A 24,937-nucleotide genomic window follows, 5' to 3' on the forward strand; every position below is an offset into this window, starting at 1 on the left:
GTGCATAAGGCAATGTCCAGTTTCTCCTCATCTTCTTTACTTTTTTTACACAAAAGCAGCATAAAAGAGAAACTTCCTTTCCCTTAGAAATTACTGATATGAGTCAATCAATATATCCTCATTATTTTATATCTGCCTACAGCTTTATTCTGTGCATGCACTATAATTTATTCAACTAATATCCTGTGTTTGGCTATTTAGGGAGATTCCAATATTTTGCAGTTTAAAGTAAGACTGCAATAAAGAACTCTATGTATATGTGTGTTTGTGTTATAGGTGTATCTTCAGGTTAATTCCTAGAAATGAGATTGCTAGGTCAAAGTGTAATCACACATCTACTTTTATGAGAAATTGCCAACTTCCCTTCTTTTTGTTGTGAACAATTTTGCAATTCTAACAACAATGTATGAGAGTGCTTCCTGAACGGAATATACTGTCAAGCTTTCAAATTTTGCAAATATGATGGCTGAGAACAATACCTCGTTACAGTTTTTACTTGTATTTTTCTTACTGTTACTGAAAGCAATCATTTTCATATGATTAAGGATCATTTTGGGGCTTCCTTGGTGGCTCAGCTGGTAAAGTATCCGCCTGCAATGTGGTAGACCTGGGTTTAATCCCTGGGTTGGGAAGATCCCTGGAGAAGGGAAAGGCTACCCACTCCAGCATTCTGGCCTGGAGAATTCCATGGACTGTATAGTCCATGGGGTTGCAAAGACGGGCACAAATGAGCAACTTTCACTTCAAGGATCATTTTAATACTTTTGGTAAGTTGTTAATGTTTTATGTATTTTAATAGGACTTTTGTTTCCCATTTAAGATGTAAAAGTTCTTTACATATTAGGAATACTAAACCTATGTGATATATATATTAAACAATTTTCCCCCAATTTTCATTTGTTTTTTGATTTTCCCTTGTGAAAGTTTTCTATCATGTATAGTCAAAAATTTATTAATGCTTAAATTTGTGGCATCTGAATTTTTAAAGTCAAAATTAGAATGTCTTTCCCTACACTCAGGATATAAAGGAATTCTTCAACATTTTCTTCTAGTACTTGTATAAATTTATTTTATACATTTAGCTTCCTGATTTATTTAGTGTTTATTCTCATGCATGGATTGAGAAAGAAATCTAATTACTTCTTTTTATAAATGCTATTTACTATCAAATTCACCTTTGTCTCAGTGATTTGAGATGCTAACTTTATTATATATTACAATTCCATATGTATTTGGCTCTATTTTTGGACTTTTGATTTTGTTCCATTGGTCTGTCTATTCGCGTGCCATTAAATTTAATTACTGAGGCACTGTAGCATGTTCTAATACCTTGCAGTCCCTCTCATAGCTTTTCCTCTTTAGTGCTCTCCCAGCTATATCTTGCACCTATTTTTCCATATAAACCTTAGTTTGAGTATGTGTGGCTTATAGAACAGAGTATTGTTATTTTTATTGAGATCACACTAAATCTATAAAATAATTTAGGGAGAACACATGTTAATGATGTTGAGATATCCTGTGAAAGAACAAGTGATGGTCTTTTTGTTAAAGTCTACTTTTTAGTCTTTCAGAAGGAATCCATAGTTTCCTACAGGTATCACACATTTCTGTTAAGTTTATTCCTATTTTATCTTTTTTGTTGCTTTTATAATATGATTTTATAATTCAATTCAGTCTAAGACAATTTTCAACTCTTCTTAGTTATTATTTTTACATATAGAGAGTATCAATTTTTACTTGTCAATTTTACATATTGCCAACGTGTTGAAAAATTTTATCGATTGAGTTAAGAATACCATTTATTCTCTATAATTTTCTAGCTATACTATTACACCATCTGCAAGTTGGAGATTTACTTCTTCTTTTCTAAATCATATGCCTCTAATTGATTTATCTCTTTGGCATCTGTGGAGTAAATGCACATTTTTTCTTGGACCTATTACTATGGTGAGTTATATTAATAGGTTTTCCAATATTAACACATTCTTACAATTCTACTTGGTCATACTGGATTATTTTCAAAATGTGATATTGGAGTCTACTCAATTGTATTTTATTTTGAATTATCTCTAGATATATTTGAAATCCTCAATGATATGACAAAGACATGCTGATGGAGAGTTCACTGAACTCTTAATTGCAAACAATGAGGCATATATATAAACAAAGTCAACTTTTTTTCCCCTTCTCACTGGTCTCATTTATATCATTTTTTCTTTCACCTCACTCTGTGAAGATTATTTAATATTTCTTTTTAAATTTATTTTTAAAATTAACTTTTACTGGAGTGTAGTTTCCTTGCAATGTTGTATTAGTTTCTGCTGTAATGCAAAGTGAATCAGCTTTATGACACATCTATCCCCTCTGTTTTTGGATTCCCTTTCAATTTAGGTTACCCTGGACCCCTGAGTAGAGTTCCCTGTGCTATACTGTAGGTTCTCATTAGTTACCTATTTTTAGTATTTCTCTTATTTATTAGATTTCTTTACATGCAGCACTTACAAGCTTTATAAAGGGACACTCTCAACTCCCTTCCCTGCTCAGGTTGCAGACTCCCACCATCTGCGGTACCAATGATGTTAACACATCCGGCACATGAAAGGGTGTCATCCCTGCTGATCCGTGGCAGTGAAATAGTGACCAACCTCGGCTAAGGTGTCAGGGCTTTCTGTCTGGACTAACAGTGAAACAAGCCACCAGCCAACTGTCTAAACAGACCCTTGTTTCAACCATTCCATCCCATTTCCTTTACCTACATCCTTCCTCCAGCTCCAAGCTCCCAATGGAGTTTCTTGTTTCACCTTAATGGCCCAAGTCACATTTACAGTAACAGGATTTCTAAAGCGCCAATGTGAGAAACCTGCTGGGACTTGGAGCTTGGGATTGCAGTGCTTCCTCTGTCCTGCAAGGCAAAAAGTTTATCTATCTGCTCAAATGAGCTGCCATGTTCTTACAATAAGTTTTAAAGTTCAGGGACTTCACAATCTGTGTCATGGCATTCTGCCTCTAGTGCTGACGACTTTCTGAACAGGATCTGCATTCCCTAGAACCTCTGGGGATGTCTGATGAAAGCCGCCTACCTCTCACCTTCTTTGGAAATAAAAAGTAGTGATGGCATTTGTAATTATTGAATTTTTAAATCTTATAGCTCAGTCGTCTCAATAGCCTCAGTGGTTGAAAGTCTTCACTCTTCTAAGAATTGCTTTGAACTTCAGAAACAAAATTCATTGAGAATCAGATTCAGTAAGAGATTAAGTGGTATATTGGGCAATATAACTTTTGGCCAGATATGAGGTTTTAACTATAAAGAAATGAATCTTTATTTTCTGGTCCAGAAACTAGCCAGTGAAAGCTATTTTAAAGGGGGGAATTGTATTGTATTTGGGCTAATGAATCACTGAAATCAAGAAGTGTGGTTTCTTTGAGATGACCCTAATGATTTAGATGCATATGTCCTACTTGCTTTGTTAATTTAAAAAAATCTAAAGGCAATTATGTCATTTGTCAATTTATAATAGTGGCTAAAGTTGAAACACTGCTGCTGTGATTTCTCTCAGTTTTCTGTTTCTACATTTAAAACGGAAGCTTTGTAAGTGTACACAAAGCCAGCTACAATCAAAATGATAGTCTTCATAGAAAATACACAAACTGAAAAGCAGAAATCTGCTTTTAATGACCACTTTAAAATCTATATTAATATATTCTCATCCAATATTAAAGTTTCTATACAGTGCTCTAGTGTAATGAATCAAAGATTAATGTTGTGCTTCTGATGAAATGAAATAGGATAAGAATTTCAATACATATTTTTGAAATCTGAAGACACTATAGCAATCAATAGTGTGTGAAATTCGGTTTGCTCATGCACTCTTCTTTTCATTTTTCTTTTACAACCTGTACAAAAATGACAGTTAATTAACAACTGAGTCCAAGAAAAGTATTTCTAGTGATAATAAACAAAAGCTCTTGTCAAAGTATAGAAGATTTACTATGGCCAGAAAAAAGTGAACTTTAGAAACAAATCACATAGAAATCTTATGATTAAAATACTTAAGCTGACATGCAGATGTATGTATCACTGCAATTATATATAATTTATATCAAAGATTAAAATCCATTATACATATGTCTCTAGAAATTTAATAAATCAGTTCAGTTCAGTCGCTCAGTCATGTCCGACTCTTTGCGACCCCATGAACTGCAGCACGCCAGGCCTCCCTGTCCATCACCAACTCTAGAGTTGACCCAAACCCGTGTCCATTGAGTCGGTGATGCCATCCAGTCATCTCATCCTCTGTTGCCCCCTTTTCCTCCTGCCCTCAATCTTTCCCAGCATCAGGGTCTTTTCAAATGAGTCAGCTCTTTGCATAAATATGTGTCTAATATACAGATACGTATTGTTGTTTAGTTAAGTCATGCCTGACTCTGCGACTATAGCCTGTCAGGCTCCTCTGTCCACAGGATTTCCTAGGCAAGAATACTGGAGTGGGTTGTCATTTCCTTCTTTTTCCAGACTCAGGGATTGAATTTGCATCTCCTGCACTGCAGGTGGAATCTTTGCCTCGGAGCCACCTGGCAAGCCCCCAGACACATATACATATACTTAAATACAAACATACATACATATACACACAAATACACAAAGATATACACCTTTTGTTATGTAATGAAGAGGGTTTGTAAAATAATGATTTTTTCATCTATTGCATGGTTGCTTAGCTTACATAAGTGTGACTTGGGAAATTGTTTAAGAATATTTGGCTTGTGGACACAGGGTGGGAAGGAGAGGGTGGGATGAACTGGGAAGAGTAGCACTGACGTATATACACCACTGTGTATAAAACAGCCAGTAGTGACCTGCTATAGAGCACAGGGCGGTCAGCTCAGTAGTTCTATCGTGACCTAAACAGGAGGCCTTGCAGGGGTGGGGAGGGAGGCTCAGGAGGGAGGCATATATGTATCCACACAGTTGAGTCACTTTGCTATACAGCAGAAACTAACAGAACATTGCAAAGCAATTATACTCTAATTAAAAAAAATAATACACATAAGAGCAGATACTTCAAGTATGCACAAATTAAACTTAAATGAGAGGGAAATAGATTTGCAGCATTGTCCTGAAATGTACATTTGGAAACATTCAGGAAACTACACATTTTAATGGCAACTTCATCATCAAAACAGATTCGAAGGTATTATTGTTAATGTGTCTTTGTTCTCTTAGATTTGCAGACTCATCTCTGTTTTCAACTAGGTAAGAGACGTAAATAAAAGACAATATTCCTGGGTGAAATAGCATATGAACAAACGCTGAAAGAAACGGAGACATGTTAGGGAGTATTTTCCTCCCACGGGTAGATTTGAAATAAATTTACCAAAGAAATAAAGAATAACTATTCTTTACAACATGCACAGTTGGGAGAAAACAGAGAAGCTAGTAAATTAAACTGTCAAAGGAAAACAAGTAGAATGTTAGAAATACATGTAACTTAACTAATGGTTGAGAAAAATACATTCAGGTCCAGTCTAAAGATAAAAGTGTTGGTCACATAATTTGAAACTTAGCTTCAAACATGATGTACTCTGTTGCACTTTTAATCTTTCTCAAGATTATCTTTCTTTATTATCTAACACATGGGAGACAGTGTCACCTTAAAAGTGGTATGATTCACTTTTTTTTAAAGCTACATTTAATGTTTTTATAAAAAGACATAATTATAGGTGGTCTAATATTCTCAGTGATAATAAATTATTTTATTTATCATTTTACTATTTAGAAATTAATTTCATTTTCAAAGTTAGCTTGAATGACTTTTTAAATTTTGAAAACATTAATCAAATTCAAATGCTTTTGCCTCAGAGTTGTTTATACCTTCTCACATTTTTTCAGATAAAATGATATCCTCGGGAAAGTGGATAACGTTATTGGATCTAGAAGAAATATGGGAAGATATTTTCTTCGTTAGATTTAACACTGAGAGACAGATTCAATAAAACAAAGTTTGAAAAAATTTTTAAAAATCATATGTTGAATTACTAAAACCTTGTCTCATTAAAAAAGAAGTTACTGAACTTGTGTTTTCAGAAGACTATATACCTCCTCCTGCCTTCAATCTTTCTCAGCATCAGGGTCCTTTCCAGTGAGTCAGTTCTTCATATCAGGTGGCCAAAGTATTGGAGCTTCAGCTTCAACATCAGCCCTTCCATTGAATATTCAGGACTTATTTCCTTTAGGATTGACTGGTTTGATCTTCCAGCAGTCCAAGGGACTCTCAAGAGTCTTCTCCAACACCACAGTTCAAAAGCATCAATTCTTCGGCACTCAGCTTTCTTTATGGTCCAACTCTCACACCCATACATGACCACTGGAAAAACCATAGCTCTGACTAGCTGGATCTTTGTTGACAAAGTAATGTCTCTGCTTTTTAATATGCTATCTAGGTTGGTCACAACTTTCCTTCCAAGGAGTAAGCGTCTTTTAATTTCATGGCTGCAGTCACCATCTACAGTGATTTTGGAGCCCAGAAAAATAAAGACAGCCACTGTTTCCACTGTTTCCCCATCTATTTGCCATGAAGTGACGGGACCAGATGCCATGATCTTAGTTTCTGCATGTTGAGCTTTAGCCAACTTTTTCACTCTCCTCTTCCACTTTCATCAAGAGGCTCTTTAGTTCCTCTTCACTTTCTGTCATAAGGGTGGTGTCATCTGCATATCTTAAGATATTTATATTTCTCCCAGCAACCTTGATTACAGCTTGTGCCTCATTCAGCAGTGCAGAAGACCTGGTCTCAATCCGTGAATTGGGAAGATCCCCCGGAGAAGGGAATGGTTACCCACTCCAGTATTCTGCCTGGAGAATTCCATGGACAGAGGAGCCTGGTGGGCTACAATTCATGGAGTCGCAAAGAGTTCTCTTTTGCTGTTGTTGCCTAGTTGCTAAGGAGTGAATGACTCTTTTGCAACCCCCATGCACTATAGCCCACCAGGCTCCTCTGTCCATGGGATTTCCCAGGCAAAAATACTGGTGTGGGTTGCCATTTGCTCCTCCAGAGGATCTTCCTGACACAGGGATCAAATCTGAGTCGCCTGCTTGGCAGGTGGATTCTTTACTACTGAGCCACCTGGGAAGCCTGATTATCTCTTTACTGTTACTCAAAATGAAATTTTTAGTGGACTTAAAGTTATAACTGTGATGCCAGAACAAAATATTATGAAGTCATAAATTCCTTTCAGATGAAAATAGACTAAGAATATAACATAAAAATCAGTAATTGGAAGGTGTATTAGAGAACTGGCTTCAATGCCCCAATAGTATAATAGTATAAACATAAATAGTATAAACATGAGAAGGGGCTGTTTTTAACAAGCTTTAGTATGAATTAGGTATTTTAATGACTAGCTAAAATTAGCCTCCAATATTTGAAAAAAAAACACATCATTTTCTGAACTAAGCTTACCAGATTCTAAAACTTTGTCAATACAAGGACCTGCAGTATAAACTTAAATTTTGAGAACTACTAAATATGTGTGCATGAGAAGTTAAAACTTCATTGTTCATTTTGGTGATGGGAGTCTTTATGGCACTTACAATGGAATTTATATTTCTACAACACTAGATGCCAGAAATCCAATACAATAAGTACATGTTCTCTTGAAAATGGAGAGTAAGAATTACAACAGGCTCTGATTCTTTTTCAGTACAACTGGTTCCTCTGAGGGAATTATAAATAGTGAACAGAGAACTTTAATTGAAAATTGACTCTTCATGGATATGTGTGATTAACTCCATTGGGCAATAAAAATTAACATTTAGCATTGCCGTGTTTTAACAATGCTCTGAGGGTCTTGGGATATAGAGACAACAACTATGCCTGTGACAAAGCATTAATTTGTCATGGTGGTGGTTTTGGATTGCCCATGGCATGGACTACAAGTCTAAATGAATGGTCAAATTAGTCTAAAATCCACAAAGGCTGATAAATGTTGTTGTGGCCTCTTAAAGGACATGCAGTTCTGTTGCATATGTGTAACAAAGCTATAATCAGACAGAGGTGATATTAACAAACCATCAGCCTGGCCAGTGCCTTCTCCAAGAGGGACTAACACAGAGACAACATGGGAAAGATCACAGAAAAAAAAGTAAACTTGAGATAAGTGGAAAGAGAAACCAGAAAGGATTAAAGATGTCTTGAGAAGAGAAAAAAAGTACATTGTCCCTTCTTTCCCATTATTCGGCTTTGAGGAATATATAGGAGAATTTCAACTGTTATGGGGAGCCAAAACATGGCCTATGATTTGGTGAATTGGGTTGAACTTTTGAGGTCCTAGAAGTACCAGAGGTGACATCTACCATGCAAATTGCAACAAGCTAAGAGCCAGGATCACCTCATGTAAAGTGGCAAGATCAAAGTGGAGTGTAAAGGTGATCTGAAAGGTATAAGAGTGGAATTCTAGCAGTGTGAGGAATATATATACATATATGTATATATATGTATATATATATAGTATATATATTTGCAGTCACTGAAATTTTCTGATAACTCTTTGATAGGAATGCTAACAGGAGGATTGAGGTATTAATAAAGAAGTATAAGTGATGTATAAAATTAGTAACTAGAGAACTAATTTAGGTATACTATCACATGAGCATCAAAGAGAGCAGGGAGAAAATGAGTTTGACATGGCATTTAAAAATGACCCCATGAGTTTAGATGGAAGAGGAATTCGAGGGAGAATGGGTACATGTATATGCATGGCTGAACCCTTTGCTGTCCACCTGAAACTACCACAACACAGTTAATCAGCTTTACTCCAATATAAAATAAAAAGTTACATAAAACTCCTAGAGGAGAACATAGGCAAAACACTCTGTGATGTAAATCACAGCAAGATCCTCTATGACCCACCTCCCAGAGTAATGGAAATAAAAGCAAAAATAAACAAATGGGACCTAATTAAACTTAGAAGCTTTTGCACAATGAAGGAAACTATAAGCAAGGTGAAAAGACAGCCTTCAGAATGGGAGAAAATAATAGCAAACGAAGCAACTGACAAAGAATTAATCTCAAAAATATACAAGCAGCTCAGGCAGCTCAATACCAGAAAAATAAATGACCCAATCAAAAAATGGGTCTACAGTCTACAAACATTGAAAATTACATTTACAGTAACTTTACGATCTATAGTAATTTATGATTATAGTCATAATAACTACCCACTGAAGCTAAACACATGAAGAAATTATGTTTTAAAATTTAACTAATTTCATTAATTTCAGTGTATTTGATTATGCTGATATTGGATGAGGCTATAAGAAATATGGGAAATAATTACAAGCAAATCTTTGTGTATTTTAACATACCAAATATACTGCCTAAGATAACACTTTCTTTTGGGTCACCTCTTAACATGCAGTTTGTACATTTTCTCATCAATTTTTTAAAATATAAATACATATATACTATACCATGGATTGCATTGCAAACATCACAGCAACATAAAGCCATTGTCAGAGGGTAATGCATAGACCATTCAACATATGCAAAGGAAATTCAGACACAATCGCCTTGCACAGTCTCCTTTTTTCCCTCTTCAAGGCAAAACCCTACTGTTAAGACCGAGGTTAACTACTTCAGTCACTGACTAAAGCAGACAGTTTACCAACAAGAAAATATGTATTTGAAGAAAGAAATGGATTCAATAAGAAAATGAAAGAAATGAAAAGTCATTAATCTAAATAAGAACCAATGAAGAAAATAATAATAAAGCCTTTTGTTGCTTAAGAACAATTTCAAACAAAAATTTTAGGAGACACATATGGAAGTAGACAAGAGTAGCTAGGAAGAAAAGTAAGCTATTCCCTATATTTTGGGGAGACTAGAGAAGTGTGTTAATGGTAACATTGTTAAAATATTAGCTCATTACTCATAGTCACATTTAAAAATATATATTCATCTGTTCCTTAGAGATTTACAGAAAATCACTAGAAAAAGAAATAGAACTAAATAGCTTCAAACCCTGTAGAGGGGGGTAGATAGCAAAACTTTATCAACTGGAATGTGGAAAATATATAATATGGATAGAGCTCAAAATCATAAATCTGATAAAAAGGCTTCTGGGAAGGTATGTAGAGGAATGAGATTGGCAGCAGGAGTAACAAAAGGGAATTTATTTTTATTCTATTAAAAATGGATTTGCCTAAAATAACCATAACACCAACTACTATTATTGCTTAGTGATCATTAAAGAAAGTTGGAGCCATTTGGTGACTGGCAAATATTTTTTGAGACTATCTGCCAGGTGCTGTAGTAGAAATCAGAAATATAAGTATTCTGGATAGATCAGTTGAGCACATTTTACACAGTCACTTGCCTTACATTAGCCAGAGACATTCTCCTGGGTACAGACAGTCTATTTGGGAGGTGATCCCAAGAAGAAGTAAAGAATGGGAATGATGAGGTGGGGATAGATATAAGGAAAGTCAATGTGTGTGGGTGATGAGTCGCTCAGTCGTGTCAAACTCTTTGAGACCCCACATACAGTAGCCCACCAGGCTCCTCTGTCCATGGGGATTCTCCAGGCAAGAATACTGGAGTGGGTTGTCATGCCCTCCTCCAGGGGATCTTCTCAACCCAGGGATCGAACCCAGGTCTCCCAAATTGCAGGCAGATTCTTTACCATCTGAGCCACCATGGAAACCCAAGAAAACTGGAGTGGGTAGCCTATCCCTTCTCTAGGGGAACTTCCCGACCCAGGAATCAAACCGGGGTCTCCTGCATTGAAGGTGGATTCTTTACTGGCTGAGCTACCAGGGAAGCCCCAAGGAAAGTCAATAAATGATATTAATTAGTGGGTTGCTTCTCTGGGAAACTGGGGCTCAGTCCTGCTGGGGGACCTCAGAGAAACCATGCAGAACATTCTTCATAATCATCTCCCTGGAGGATAGGGAAGCTCCAATATTATCCACCTGCTTCTCTACCCTTCTAAAACCGAAAAGGCACAGATTTCTTCACTATGAACCCCAGATCACAGACCATATGTTATTCTCTCCCCTAGTAAGCTGTAAAAGAAGCGAGTGATAGAGGAAAACATGAGTCACATTTACATGAGCACTGCACTCTAGAACACATGGAAACCTGCCAAGTATTGCCCTAAAGAAATCTGTCTATAGTAAGCAAACAAGCCAGCTAAAAAGATGAGCAGCCAACTCTATTTCCCTGCCTAAGAATACTATCGACTTGCTCTGAGTTAAGGTATAACCAGTTGCAGTGACCAGTGCTGACTGATTTACTACTGAAGCAGGTGGAAGAGTTACATTTGGACCTAAACAGATACGCTCTTGAGTTTCCATTCCCCCATTTGTCAGTGAAGTCAGTTAAGTTCTCTGATCATATTTTCCCAACTCCAAAGCAAAGATAAAGGATTAACAGCAGAAGATTATGAGAATGTTATGAGACAGCAAATTTTGACCTCCAGACTCCATCTAGCCACTTGGAGGACTAAATGACACAATGAGACAGACTGAAATCCTAACGCGCTCCTGGAAATATAGTCTTTTTCCACTTCAGTTGATGATAACTCCATCCTTTGAAAAACTTAGGCCCAAACCTTGTCTTCATCCTTGACTCTTCTCTTTTTCCACAGCTTACATCCAGCATGTCAAAAAGCTCATTTGGTTCTACTTTCAAAGAAAGTGAAAAGTAAAAGTGAAGTCACTTAGTTGTGTCTGACTCTTTGTGACCCCATGGACTGCAACCTGCCAGGCTCCTCCATCCATGGGATTTTCCAGGCAAGAATACTGGAGTGGGTTGCCATTTCCTTCTCCAGGGGATCTTTCTGACCCAGGGATCAAACCCAGGTCTTCCACATTGCAGGCAGACTCTTTACCGTCTGAGCCACTAGGGAATCCCTCTCAGCGCTCCCTCTACTTTCAAAGTAGATTCCAAATATGACCACTTCTCATCATCTTTTCTGCTACAACCTTTGTCTGAGCCACCATACATTTTGAAGAAGCCTAACTAGTCTCACTGTTTCTACTCTGGCCCTTCAACAGTTTATTGTTTCTATAGCAGCTAAAGTGATCTTTTAGACAAAAGTTATAGCACGCCACTCCCCTGCCCAGAACTCCAGAGTGGGTCCTCTTCACAAAGTAAAAGGCAAAGAACTAATAAATGGTCTGCAAGTTCAGCCCTCATCCACCGCCTCTCAAATCTGATCTGCTACTTCTATCCATGTTCATTCTGTTCCATCCATACGGGCCTCCTTGCCAGCACGCTCCCATCTAAGGCCTCTGTATTATCTGGCTATACTTCCATAGATTGAGTGTATGGCTAAAATCTCTCACCTTCTTCATATCCTTCCTGAATCATCACCTTTTCAGTAAGACTCATCCTAATCGTCATATTTACAATTGCAACCAGGGACTTCCCTGGCAGTTTAGTGGTTAAGACTGTGCTTCCAATACACGGGTCGCAAGTTCAGTCCCTGGTCAGGGAACCAAGATTCCATGTGCTGTGTGGCCTGGCCAAAATAAATTAAAAGAAAAGAAAAAAAAAATTGAAGCCAGTCTTCCTTTCATTCTCTGCTCTTGATCCCCACACTCCACCCACCATTTGCTGTACAATCTTAGATACTCAAAATGTGTTCCTAAACTAGCAGCACTGGCATCACTCAGGAACTTGCTGGAAATGCAGAATCTCAGGCTCCCATTCAATAACTACTGTAATAATCTGCATTGTAACAAAATCCCCAGGTGATTCACATGTAAATTAAAATATGAGAAGCAGGACCATATGCTATTTTTTATAGAAGTAGTTAACTTTTACATACCTTTAAAGCAATAATCTATTATACTTTGGACCTAAATTCCATGAAGATAAGATTGTTTTTCGTTTTAATTCATTGCTTTATTCCAATCCCTATAACAGAACTTGACACATAGAAAAGTACTCAAAAATATTTGTTGACTGAATGAATGCATGCATGCATGAATAAAGAATGTCTGAGATAAGATGACCAGAATGCTGTTTAACCTATACTGAGTGTTTAACCAATCACAATTACCCTTCCTTGTTTCTCTGGATGAATTACAGTCAGTGTTTTAGCATTTTAGCAATCAAAAATACACTCTGCCAGAAACCAACCAACAAAAGTTCATAAAAGACAAAAATCCTGTTTCATCACTCTGAATATACAGATGAACAATCTTCTAATCTGTTCCTCCTCACCAACTGCCCAAAGATTACTGGATTTATTAAAAAAAAAAAAAAGAGCCAAACACATTAGCACTAATGGAAGGAGATTTTAGAAAGTAAAACTTGATTGGCACAGTCAAATGATTGCTATACACAATAATTACTAAAACAAATTGCACTGGATGTATTATTTTATTTCATGGGACATTTGAGTTGGAATCAATTGTCCCAAGAACAATAAATCATGAGCATGATGATGTCTCATAAAGTTAAAAATCCCATAGTTTCTCTCATGATGCTGAAAAAATATCACAGTATCTATCAAAAAGAAAACACAAACAACTGAAAATCCACAGCTACTTCCCCTTCTGCCAAGTAGAAGTGTTTTCAGGAGCTGGCTACAGTAATAAAGTTAGCAAAAGGTGGTTCATGCAATAAGGCAGATAAATGAAACTTTAAGCTGAAAACCTTAAAAGACACTTTGCTATGTGTGTGTGTATAGTTGACCCTTGAACAACATGGGTGTGAAGTGTGCAGATCTACTTATGTGCAAAGTTTTTTGAAAGCAAATAACATAGTACTACATGATCCACAGTTGGCTGAATCTACTGATGTAGAACCATGAATGGGGGGGAATCATGTTCATGAAGGACCAGCTATAAATTATACTCAAGGTTTAAGCTTTGGAGATGGTCAGTGCCTCTAACTGCCCCTTCCCCATGATATTCAAGGTCAACTGTGTGTGTATGTTTATAAGTGTGTATATATACATATATATATATATATATATATATATATAGAGAGAGAGAGAGAGAGAGAGAGAGAAATTATATATATATATATATATATATATATATATATATGTATATATATATGTGTGTGTGTGTATGTGTGTGTGCCAAGTCACTTCAGTCATGTCTGACTCTTTGTGACCCCAGGGACTATAGCGTGCCAGGCTCCTTTATCCATGGGATTCTCCAGGCAAGAATACTGAAGTGGGTAGCCAAGCCCTCCTCCAGGGGATCTTCCCAAACCGGGGCTCGAACCTGTGTCTTTTGCGACTCCTGCATTGCAGGTGGATTCTTTACCACTGAGCCACGGGGGAAGCCATCTCACATTTTACATATGTGTGTACCCTAACAATTTTTATAAAAGTACATGTTACAATTCTAGATAAATAGTCTTATTCTGGTAAATATTTTACTGATGTGAAACTTAAGCTATACACTCTAGTAGAAACAAAATTTAAAAATATTTTCAAAGTTCAAACTGGAAAGAAAAAGGATAATAAATTTTAGTAGAATGAAATTAAAAGCTGATTTTGATTATAGGTACCACAAAGAGAATAAAGAGATAAGTCACAAACTAAGAGAAGATATTTGCAGTATTACTAGCAAAGGCAATGCATGCAGAATATGCAATATACTCCTTTGAATCAAGAGGCTTAAGACAAATAACAAAGTAAAAAGGTCAAACAAAGGCAATTGGCCCAGTTACAGATGTGGCTGAAAATGCTTGCTGGTATGTAAAGTGTTGTAACACGTATGGAGAAGAATTTAGTGTTACCTAATATAATTCAAAATATGCACACAGACTCAGCAGTTCATATCCTGGTGACATTTTTCCATATGTACACCAAGAGACAAATATAGACATTGTCTTAGCAGCATTGTTATGAATAAAAATATTAATAGCAAAAATCCTTGAAATAGTTCATATGTCCATCAACAGTAAAATAGTTAATTAAATTGTGGTATACTGATGCAATTAAACACTATATAGCAGTAGAAACAAATAAATATTGATGCTGCCACCATTATAGCATTATCTGAAAAACAGTAAATAAAAAATAGGTCACCGAAGAATGAATATATTTAAATGAATACATTTATATAACAAAACTAGCCAAATTAAACTATGCATTTTTTAGTTAATATATACAATATTTTAAAACTAAAGAGGAAAGGAATGAGTAACACAAAATTTAAGACGGTAGTTACACATAAAGTTAGTTGTGTCGGACAGGAAAATGGGAGTTGAGATCGAGGTAGTCACGCCCCAGAGTGTTTATCAAGTGAGGTATTGTACTGCTCTATCCTCAAAAACTGGTGACTGATACAAAGGAGTTCATTTTTGTTATTTTTAAAACTTTCTGTATGTGGCACATAAATTATTTTGTATCTATAACATATTTCACATTTCTTTAAAAGTATAAATAGGTATATTAAAAGGCATTACAGTATATCAACATACAATTTTTTCCATAATTTGTTAAATAATATCCTTATATTTTCTAGTAACCATTCTTTTGAAAGTGAAAGTTGTGTCTGACTCTTTACAAACCCATGGACTATACAGTCCACAGAATTCTCCAGGCCAGAATGCTGGAGTGAGTAGCCATCCCTTTCTCCAGGGAATCTTCCCAACCCAAGAATTGAATCTGCATGGGGTCTCCTGCATTGCAGGCAGATTCTTGACCAGCTGAGCCCCAGGGAAGCCCAATCATTCTTTCACACAATGTAAACAGCTGTGTAGGTATTTCCTACAGTCCAATTTAGACATGTCCATGATGGAGATTTGTATTACACTTTCTGCTGTACCTACTGTAGAACTAAATTGACAGAAGCGACTAGAAGTAATGAATAAATTCCTAGAATCAGAAGGGTTGTGAGGGAATCACAGCACCACTGAAATTAAATTAATTCATTTAATTATTCCTAAAACCCATCTTCGAGATAACTTGAAAATTTCTTGAGCTGGCAATTCTATGACTTTCCTTGAATTGAGAAATTTTTCTCACTACCTTAATATGAAATATCCTTAACATCATTTAAGATATCTTTCTGTAGGCCATTACTGTGTTTAAGCATATGCTTATTTTGCTACTCATTTTTTTTTTTCATATCTTTATATTAGAGCTTCAATCTCTTCACCTCTTCAAAAGTTTTACTCAAATTCTCTTCAGTAAACATCTCCACAGCTTGCTGTAGAAGTTGAAGTTGAGTAAGAGATCACTGGGGTGAGGCACTTCAAGTAGGTTTGTTCATATTAGCCCTCTTGATTTTGACAGGGCCAAGGAAGGAGACTGCAACTCATTTAACTAACTTCGCCAAAGATTTCACTTCAAATAACCAAAGCAAACCCACTCAAAGTGTACTTCAGCAACACAGAGAAATTCCTACAGGTAGACAGTAAGATCACTTGATTTGTGTTTACTATGTGGTTTTCATATAGTAACAAAGGCCAAACCTATGTTTTTCATAGTAGAACAACAAAAATTCTCCAGCTTTCCTGGGAATTCTTAATTCATTAAAAAGATTTCCACAGAAATTCAGACTACATTTATGTTCTAAATGCTTTGATATTTGTTTCATGAATCCAAAGAAAATACACATGCACATGTTTTGCTCAATACATTTTTCAGAAAGGTTTCTGAAAATGTTAAAAAGATAATAACTGCAAGAGTTTTAATACCCTATGCAGCAGTTTGGAAATCCAAAAAAAACACATTTACACTTTAGTTTGAAACAAATATCTTAATAAAAATAAATGGGGAATATCATTTTTAAGTGATTAAACTTAAAGAAGGACGCAGACTTCTGAGCAAATGGAATTGCATATCCTCTCCTGTCAAAATGAGTGTCCTAATTCTTTTCATCAAAAACAATCATTATGATACCCAAAGTCACTGAACATTCTGCTTTTATTTGTGAGTGGCGCGATGTAAAACTTTCAAGAAAATGTTTTTAGAATATCAATTATTCACCCTGTAAATATTTACCATAATTAGAATACACATTTAACCCAAAATGTTATCCAAATTACTTAAATTTTATATTAAATATTAGTAAAATCAGTATTATTTTTACAACAGCATTATTAACTTTACAATGGAAAGGTCTGCAAATATACAAAACCATTTTTCAAAAACAATGGACGTTCAAAAACTGAAAGCATTTCCCCTAACATGAGGAACAAGATAAGGATGTCCACTTTTGCCACTTTTATTCAATATAGTTTTGGAAGTTCTAGTCATGGCAATCAGAGAAGGAAGAGAAATAAAAAGAGTCCAACTTGGAAAAGAAGAAGCAAAACTATCACTGTATGCAGATGACATGATTCTAGACATAGAAAATCTTAAAAGATGCTACCAGAAAACTACTAGAACTCATCATGAATTTGGTAAAGTTGCAGGATATAAAATTAATACATAGAAACCTCTTGCATTCTAATACACCAGCAACGAATGATCAGAAAGAAAAATTAAGGAAACATCCATTTTACCATCACATCAAAAATAATAAAATACCTAGGAATAAATCTACCTAAGGAGGCAAACTACCTATACTCAGAAAACTGAAAGACATCAAAGAGGATACAAACAGATGGAGAGATATGTTCTTGGATTGGAAGAATCAATATTGTGAAAATGGCAATACTACCCAAAAACAATCTACAGATTCAATGTAATCCATATCTAATTACCAAGGACATTTTTCACAGAATTAGAACAAAATTTTTACAATTTGTATAGAAACAGAAAGACCCCGAATAGCCAAAGCAATCTTGAGAAAAAAGAATGGAGCTGGAGGAATCACACACTCTGACTTCAGACTATACTACAGTAATCAAAACATTTTGGTACTGGCACAAAAAGAGAAATACAGATCAATGGAACAGTATAGAAAGTCCAGAGAGAAACTCACACATGTATGTTCACCTATGACAAAGAAGGCAAGAATGTACAATGGAGCACAGTCTTTTCAATAAGTGGTGCTGGGAAAACTGGACAGCTACATGTAAAAGAATTAAATTAGAACATTCTCTAACCACATACACAAGAATAAACTTCAAATGGATTAAGGATCTAAATGTAAGGCCAGATACTACAAAACTCAAAGGAAAACATAGGCAGAACACTATTTGACATAAATCACAGAGATATCTTTGATCCACCTCCCAAAATAATGAAAATAAAAACAAAAAAGAAACAAATGGGCCCTAATTAAATGTAAATGCTTTTTAACAGCAAAATAAAAATAAACAAAATGAAAAGACAACCCATAGAATGGGAGAAAATACTGGCAAAAGAAATAACCAACAAGGGACTGATCTCCAAAATATAGAAACAGCTCATGCAGCTCAATATCAAAAAAAACAACTCAATCAAAAAATGGGTAGAAGATCAAAATACTTATTTCCCCCAAGAAGACATTCAAGAAGACATTCATTTCCCCCAAGAAAGACGTATTTTCCCCCAAAAGCACATGAAAAGATGCTCAACATTACTAATTATTAGAGAAATGCAAATCAAAACTATAACGAGGTACTATCTCATATCAGTCAGAATGGTCATCATTAAAAAGTCTGCAAATAATAAATGCTGGAGAGGGTGTGGAGAAAAGGGAACCCTCATATATGTGGTGGGAATGTAAACTGGTATAACCATTGTGGAGAATAGTATGGAAGTACCTAAAAATAGAACTACCATGTGATCCAGAAATCCCACTCCTGGGCACATATTCAGAGAAAACCTGAATTTGAAGAGATCATGTACCCCAATATTCATTGTCTCACTAGTAGGTAAGACATAAAAGCAATCTAAATGCCCATCAACAGAGAAATGGATAAAGAAGACGTGGTACATATATACATTGGAATACTACCCAGTCATAAAAAGAATGAAAAGATGCTATTTGCAGCAACATGGATGGGCCTAGAGATTGTTATACTGAGTGAGGTAATTTATGTAGAGAAAGACAAATATCATAAGATATTACTTATATGTGGAATCTAAAAAAAATGGTACAGATGAATTTCCTTACAAAACAGAAATAGATTCACAGATGGAGAAAAAAACACCTTACAATTACCAGGGGGAGAAAGTGGGAAGGGATATTGGGATATTGTGATTGACATATATACACTACTATATATAAAATAGATAACTAACAAGGATCTACTGTATACCACAGGGAATTCTACTCAATACTCTGTAATGACCTACATGGGAAAATAATTTTAAATTCATGTCAGTGTATGGCAAAAACCACTACAATATTGTAAAGTAATTCACCTCTAATTAAACTAATTAGTTTTTCTAAAAAAGAGTGGATATAAGTGTGTCCATATATAATTGATTCACTTTGCTGTATACCTTAAGCTAATACAATATTGCAAATCTACTATACTTCAATAAAAATTATTTTTAAAAAGAGACATTCATTAAAAAGTAATACATATATCAAATAATTTCACTGCTACGATTTCATTTGATACGTGTCTTTACTCAGGAAAAATTGACTGAGGGTTATTGTGGATCAATATATGTCAATGAAAAATATAATTATTAGAAATGCAACTGATTCTGTATCTGTATTGAGCTTTTACTACAATCCACAGCATTTGTATAAAGAAAGCAAGAGAGTATTACGTTTTAAGAGAAATAGTGAATGTCAAAGACCTGACATTAAGAAATTCAATTAAGTACAACCAACTTGACTGATTTCACTACAATTCTTTGGGTTTTACAAGTCAATTTTTAATTTAAAAAATCAGAAATAGTGTACTTTTATTAAATATGTTCATTTGGATAAATATAACTGCATTTAGCAGTGAAACTGTGTCTTCATGCTTATTTCTTAGGTAAAAATAATTAAAAAATGAAAACTCAGCACATAATTGTGTTGTCAGTTAAATATGTATGATACGAATGTGTCTCATTTAAAACAAAAAATGAAAAATGTGTGGAAAAAATTCCAAAGTTATTAACTTTAGTATACTTAATTTCTAGTATTCAGGTAAATCTAGGACAGATATTGTATATTTCAGTAGACAGTTTATATCTATATTTTACAATTTTATGACAAAATTAAACCTATCAAATATTATACAGACATATATTTCTTACAATATAATGAAAACATGATTGAACATTAACATTTTCTCACTTGTAATTAATTGTTTGCTTACAATTGTGTTAGTATTATGGACCAATACAACCTTGAAAATAACCTACATCCATAGAAATAGAAAAATAAATACATATATACTAAATGTTAGGTCAAACCAGGTTAAGATAAGTAGCATTTTAAAGAAGTTTCCAGAAATTAAGGAAGATTATATTCAACTAAAGAAGCATGGTAAACTTTACTGACTGTTTTTATAAGACTTGATTATTTTTTAATGAAATTTAGTAAAAATATATTCTTATATTAACTGAGGATATTAATAGATATTTGATTTTTTTGGTAAGGTACCCAGTGCTTTTACAAATGAACCAATTAATTATATCCTTTTTTAAAAAAGCTACTTGCATGTTAAGGAATATTAGACATACTCAATATTACTGCAGTAATTCAAAGTCCAAATCTAGGTTTTAATAGAGGCATCTCCAAGTTTCCATCAGACTGCATTAAAAATTATTCTAGCTAACCATTTGTTTCATTACAACAGTGACATAATTCTACAATTTTAAGTGGAGAAAAAATGATGGACTCTTTTGAATGTGTATAAGACAAATATATACTTCTTGTACAGAATCAGGCTCAGAGTTTTACCCATTCATTTAAAAAGGCATTTTTAGAAACATCAAGCTTTTTGCTTTCATCAATAGCTTAAAGTTAACTTAAGCACCCATCAATAGGAAATTGGTAAGCAAATTCTGCTCTAGCCAAAGAAGTGTTTAGATGCATTTTTAAGAGAAATAAAAGAATGTTACCTAGAAGGATGAATACTATAATCTACATTTTATAAAAAGAAACTACAATTACACTGATATAGAGCACTCTTAAAATTATAGGTGGTAGTCTGAGGTGATGGGATGGTAACAAATTTTCCCTCTTACCTTTTTTAGGAGGGAGGGGGCATGGCACAGGTCATGTGGGATCTTACTTAGCTCCCCAACCAGGGATTGAACCTGCGCCCCCTGCAGTGTAAGTGCAGAGTCATAACCACTGGACCACCAGGGATGTCCTCCTTACTTTTTATGCTTCTCCTATGTTTTCCAAATTACCTCAGTGAAAAAAATTACTTTGTCATAAGTAAGACAACATATATTTTTAAACTGACATTTTCTGCTAAATTAGATAGCAAGATTTGTAACTGAAACAGAATTAAGATAAGAGGGCATGATTACTTGTCTAGAAATCCAGACCATTAACACAAATGGACCATATCACTAGTGATTTAATGACATTATTTATTTTATTATGTTAATGTTTTTACTTTTAAGTTACATTTTCATGAGTCATTAAGTCAGACAAACAATATGGAATTTCCAATAGATGCAAATCATTTGAAGAGTAAAGAATTGTTTTGAAAAGATATCATAAATGCTTGGTTTTACTACAGTTTACAAGAGAGTGCTTATCTATATTCTGACAATTAAAGAGTGGTTATTTTCATAGATCCATGATCTATTCTTTCGAATATACAATACTGAACACCTGATCACAGGGAGACAATCAGTGACAAATGGCAAGCTCTAAGCATTATGTGATTATTTAACAACATGAATAGACAAGCTTATATAATTGTCTGTGAAATTTACTGGTTTAAGTATCTTTAAAGTTTTCCAAAACAAATAATTAAACAACCTCAGCAACAGTAAACATCCCTAAGGAGTTTTAGGGGTTTTACCATACAAACTTTAGAGAGTACAGATCATTTTATGTCTTGAGAATATTGTTAACATTAAATTAATTGTTTTACACTACTCCTGATATGTTTGGGAATATATACTATTCTATAATGAAGTTATAATATTTTTGCAAATTTCCCTTGAAATCTTTTGCTTGGCTTTAAAAAGTATAGTCAAATAATTAACAATTAGAAGGAGAGAATATACATAATAAAGACAACTAACAATTTCAATATGCATCAGCTATGTACGCAAAGTCTTATATTACATTAAGAGTGCTATATTTCTATTATCAATCCTTTTCTTTTGAATAAGGCCTGTCATTTCATTATATTCCTATCACAAATCTCACCCCACCAGTTTGTTTACATGAAAGGAACCAGTTAAGGATGTATTCCTATATACACTAGTATATAGTAATAGAGTATATACATATGTAATATATAGAAATACAGCATAAGTATATAATATTATAGTAAAAGAGTATAGGTTAATGGATCTATTTGAGATAGAAAGAGAGTGAAAAAGTTCTAATGGCAGGTCTCAAGCCTTTCTCATATTCTCTTCAAAATATCTTAAGTCAATGACATGGATAAAGTCATACAATAAATAAATATGCAATTTCTGAATAATGTGAATCTGGATGGATTACCAAATAGAGGATAACAGAATAAAATCCAAAATGATCTTGATGAGGGGAATTGAGTGAGGCCTAATATAACGGCATAAATTTAACAAGATTAAAATATATTGTACATTCAAATCTTGGAACACAGAAGGTACAAAAAACAGGGTAAGGAAGATATGATTCAGGATAAATATAAAAAATAAGTAGTAGCAGCTGCAGTAGGAGTAGAGTTTGGTTTTAAGTACAAGCACAATTATAGTCAGCAGGGTGATGAAGCTATGAAATATTAGCAAATGTGAACACGGGCTGCCTTTCTAGAAAATACAATAATTTTGTTATAGTGAGTATATTCCATCATGGATTATACAGATAAGTCTATTCCCCCGAGGCACATAGACAAACCATGGTTCATAAGGAGAAGAATGGGGAGGAGAGTGAAAGAACTCAAGCACAGGTTGTATTTAAAAATATTTTTAACATCATTAATATGGCCAAAATCGTGCTAGCAATTGGAGATTAAAAACCTATCCTTGCTCTGAACAAATTTATAGAGACTAGTATCAGGTAATAGGAGAGTAAAGAAAAAATGATAATGATTACATAGAAGCGAGTCTTAATACAAGAACTTTCTAATCTTCAAAATTGTTTGAAGACTGTACCTCATTGGAAAGTAATGAGTTCCCCTTTGCCAGTAGTTTTCAAGCATAATTTCCATGGACACAGATCATTTGACTTGACTATAAAATAAGGGATTCAAGAATCAGATACCTGTTATCTTCAAGCTCCTTTCAGATTTAACTCTGCAAACACTAATTGAAATAAATAATTACATAGAGTCTCAGCAGGTAAAACCAATAAACAGACTGCAATCCTGGAAATCCTCTTCTATCACTGGGTCTGAAGAGTTCCCAGGAGTTAGGAAGAAGAAATTACAGATGACTACCAAGATTTCTGAGTTCATGTTGGTGCCATTCACAGACTCAAGGAATACAAAAATATTGGCCTTATAGTCTTCTCTTTTCTAGCTCTAGAGCTGTTGTTAAGTTCCTTTCAGATTTAATCTCCTATCTGAACTTAATGAAAGGAGAGATTAGACTAGAGGAAATTTCATAAGATTTGAAATTGGAAATGGACAGGATACAGATATTTGATGTGGAAAAGAGAGACTATTAAGCCAACAGTGTAAGTGGAAGTACGGCTCTAGGAATGTGTAGAATTGTGATGAGGATGAATAGTCCAGTATGACAAGAAGATGTCTGTGTTAGAAAGTAAAAGGATATAAGTGTTGGATGGTAATTTGGGGTCTAGAAGAAAAGTTTCTTGTAGTCTATGGGCATTATCTCATGCTGAGCAAAGACTTAGTGGAAAAAAATGAACATTTGTAGGAAGGATGCTGTCTTGCTTTTTATATAAGGCTGACTTTTCAAAGAAGGCAACCAAAGCAGGGATGCTACTTGAAGACATGGCTGGTCTAATTGGGAATTTTTCTGATATTTGAACAAAAGTAAAATGGTAAAATTGTGAAGCAAAGTATGCACAAATGATTTCGAGCGAACTAAAATACTGTGTCTCTGGAAAAACACAAAACTTCAGAACAAAAGTCACATTTCACAGGGTTTTTTTGTTGATTGTACTCTTTTTTGTTCTCTTTTTGTCTTTTCATATCTTAGCACTCTGTGGGGACTGAACGTCCTCCATTTAGCCTCTCCTGTTTTTCAAAGTACATATGTATTTCAGAGCTAGAGTAAATTAGAGTACCATTTCTGAATACATACAGAAGAATAAAATGTATCATGAATTCAATCAGTAATGATAAAATAATAAATACTTTCTTAGTTGCTATTGCCTACTCTATGTGCTAAGGGTGTTAGAGTGATTGTTGTACACATTTCTGCCACTCATCTATTAAACAATATGCAGAAACTCAATAAACTAAACACAATACTTTATAGATTCATATTTGAAGTTCACTTACTACCTAATTCCAATAATGCTAGAAATCACATTCTGTTTTCTTCAGTTTAAACTGACAGTAATTACTATGAGTGATCCCATTGACTTTAAGAGTTTACCCTTGACATTTTATTTCAGTTTTATGAAATGATGATTGACTGTCAAAGTATTTCCAAGATTTTTTTAATTCACAATGAACAGATCATTTTTCCTGACTTCGGAAAAAGAAAATCAACCTGATTTAATGAAAATGCTAGCCAATCTCCACAATAATAAAAAGTGCATTCAAATGTCCTCAATGTTCTCTTTATCATTATTACATGAATAGCAGTAGAGTGGCGGTGGCAGCATCCATGGAGAGGTGTGGACATGTGTGTCCCTGTGTGTGTGTAGAAATCATTTCTTTAACAGGTAAATGGTCAAATGTCAATTTTCCGGTTTAGCATCTGGGTTTTACAATACGGGCTCTGGGGTTAGACAGGCCTGGGTTCAAATCATGTTTCATCACTTACTACTTGT

At 34.6% G+C, this 24,937-nt stretch overlaps 1 protein-coding gene and 1 non-coding gene across 2 annotated transcripts in view; both read right to left on the reverse strand.

The window, feature by feature from the left end:
- Positions 1–24,937, reverse strand: part of IL1RAPL1 (interleukin 1 receptor accessory protein like 1) — a 1,418,929-nt gene that overhangs the window by 438,006 nt on the left and 955,986 nt on the right. The gene's annotated exons all lie outside the window — the stretch shown is intronic.
- TRNAV-UAC lies at positions 21,094–21,166 on the reverse strand. The gene has a single exon. It is a non-coding gene; the product is annotated as a tRNA-Val (tRNA).

Source organism: Cervus elaphus, chromosome X (assembly GCF_910594005.1).
Source record: "Cervus elaphus chromosome X, mCerEla1.1, whole genome shotgun sequence".
Classification (NCBI taxonomy): domain Eukaryota; kingdom Metazoa; phylum Chordata; class Mammalia; order Artiodactyla; family Cervidae; genus Cervus; species Cervus elaphus.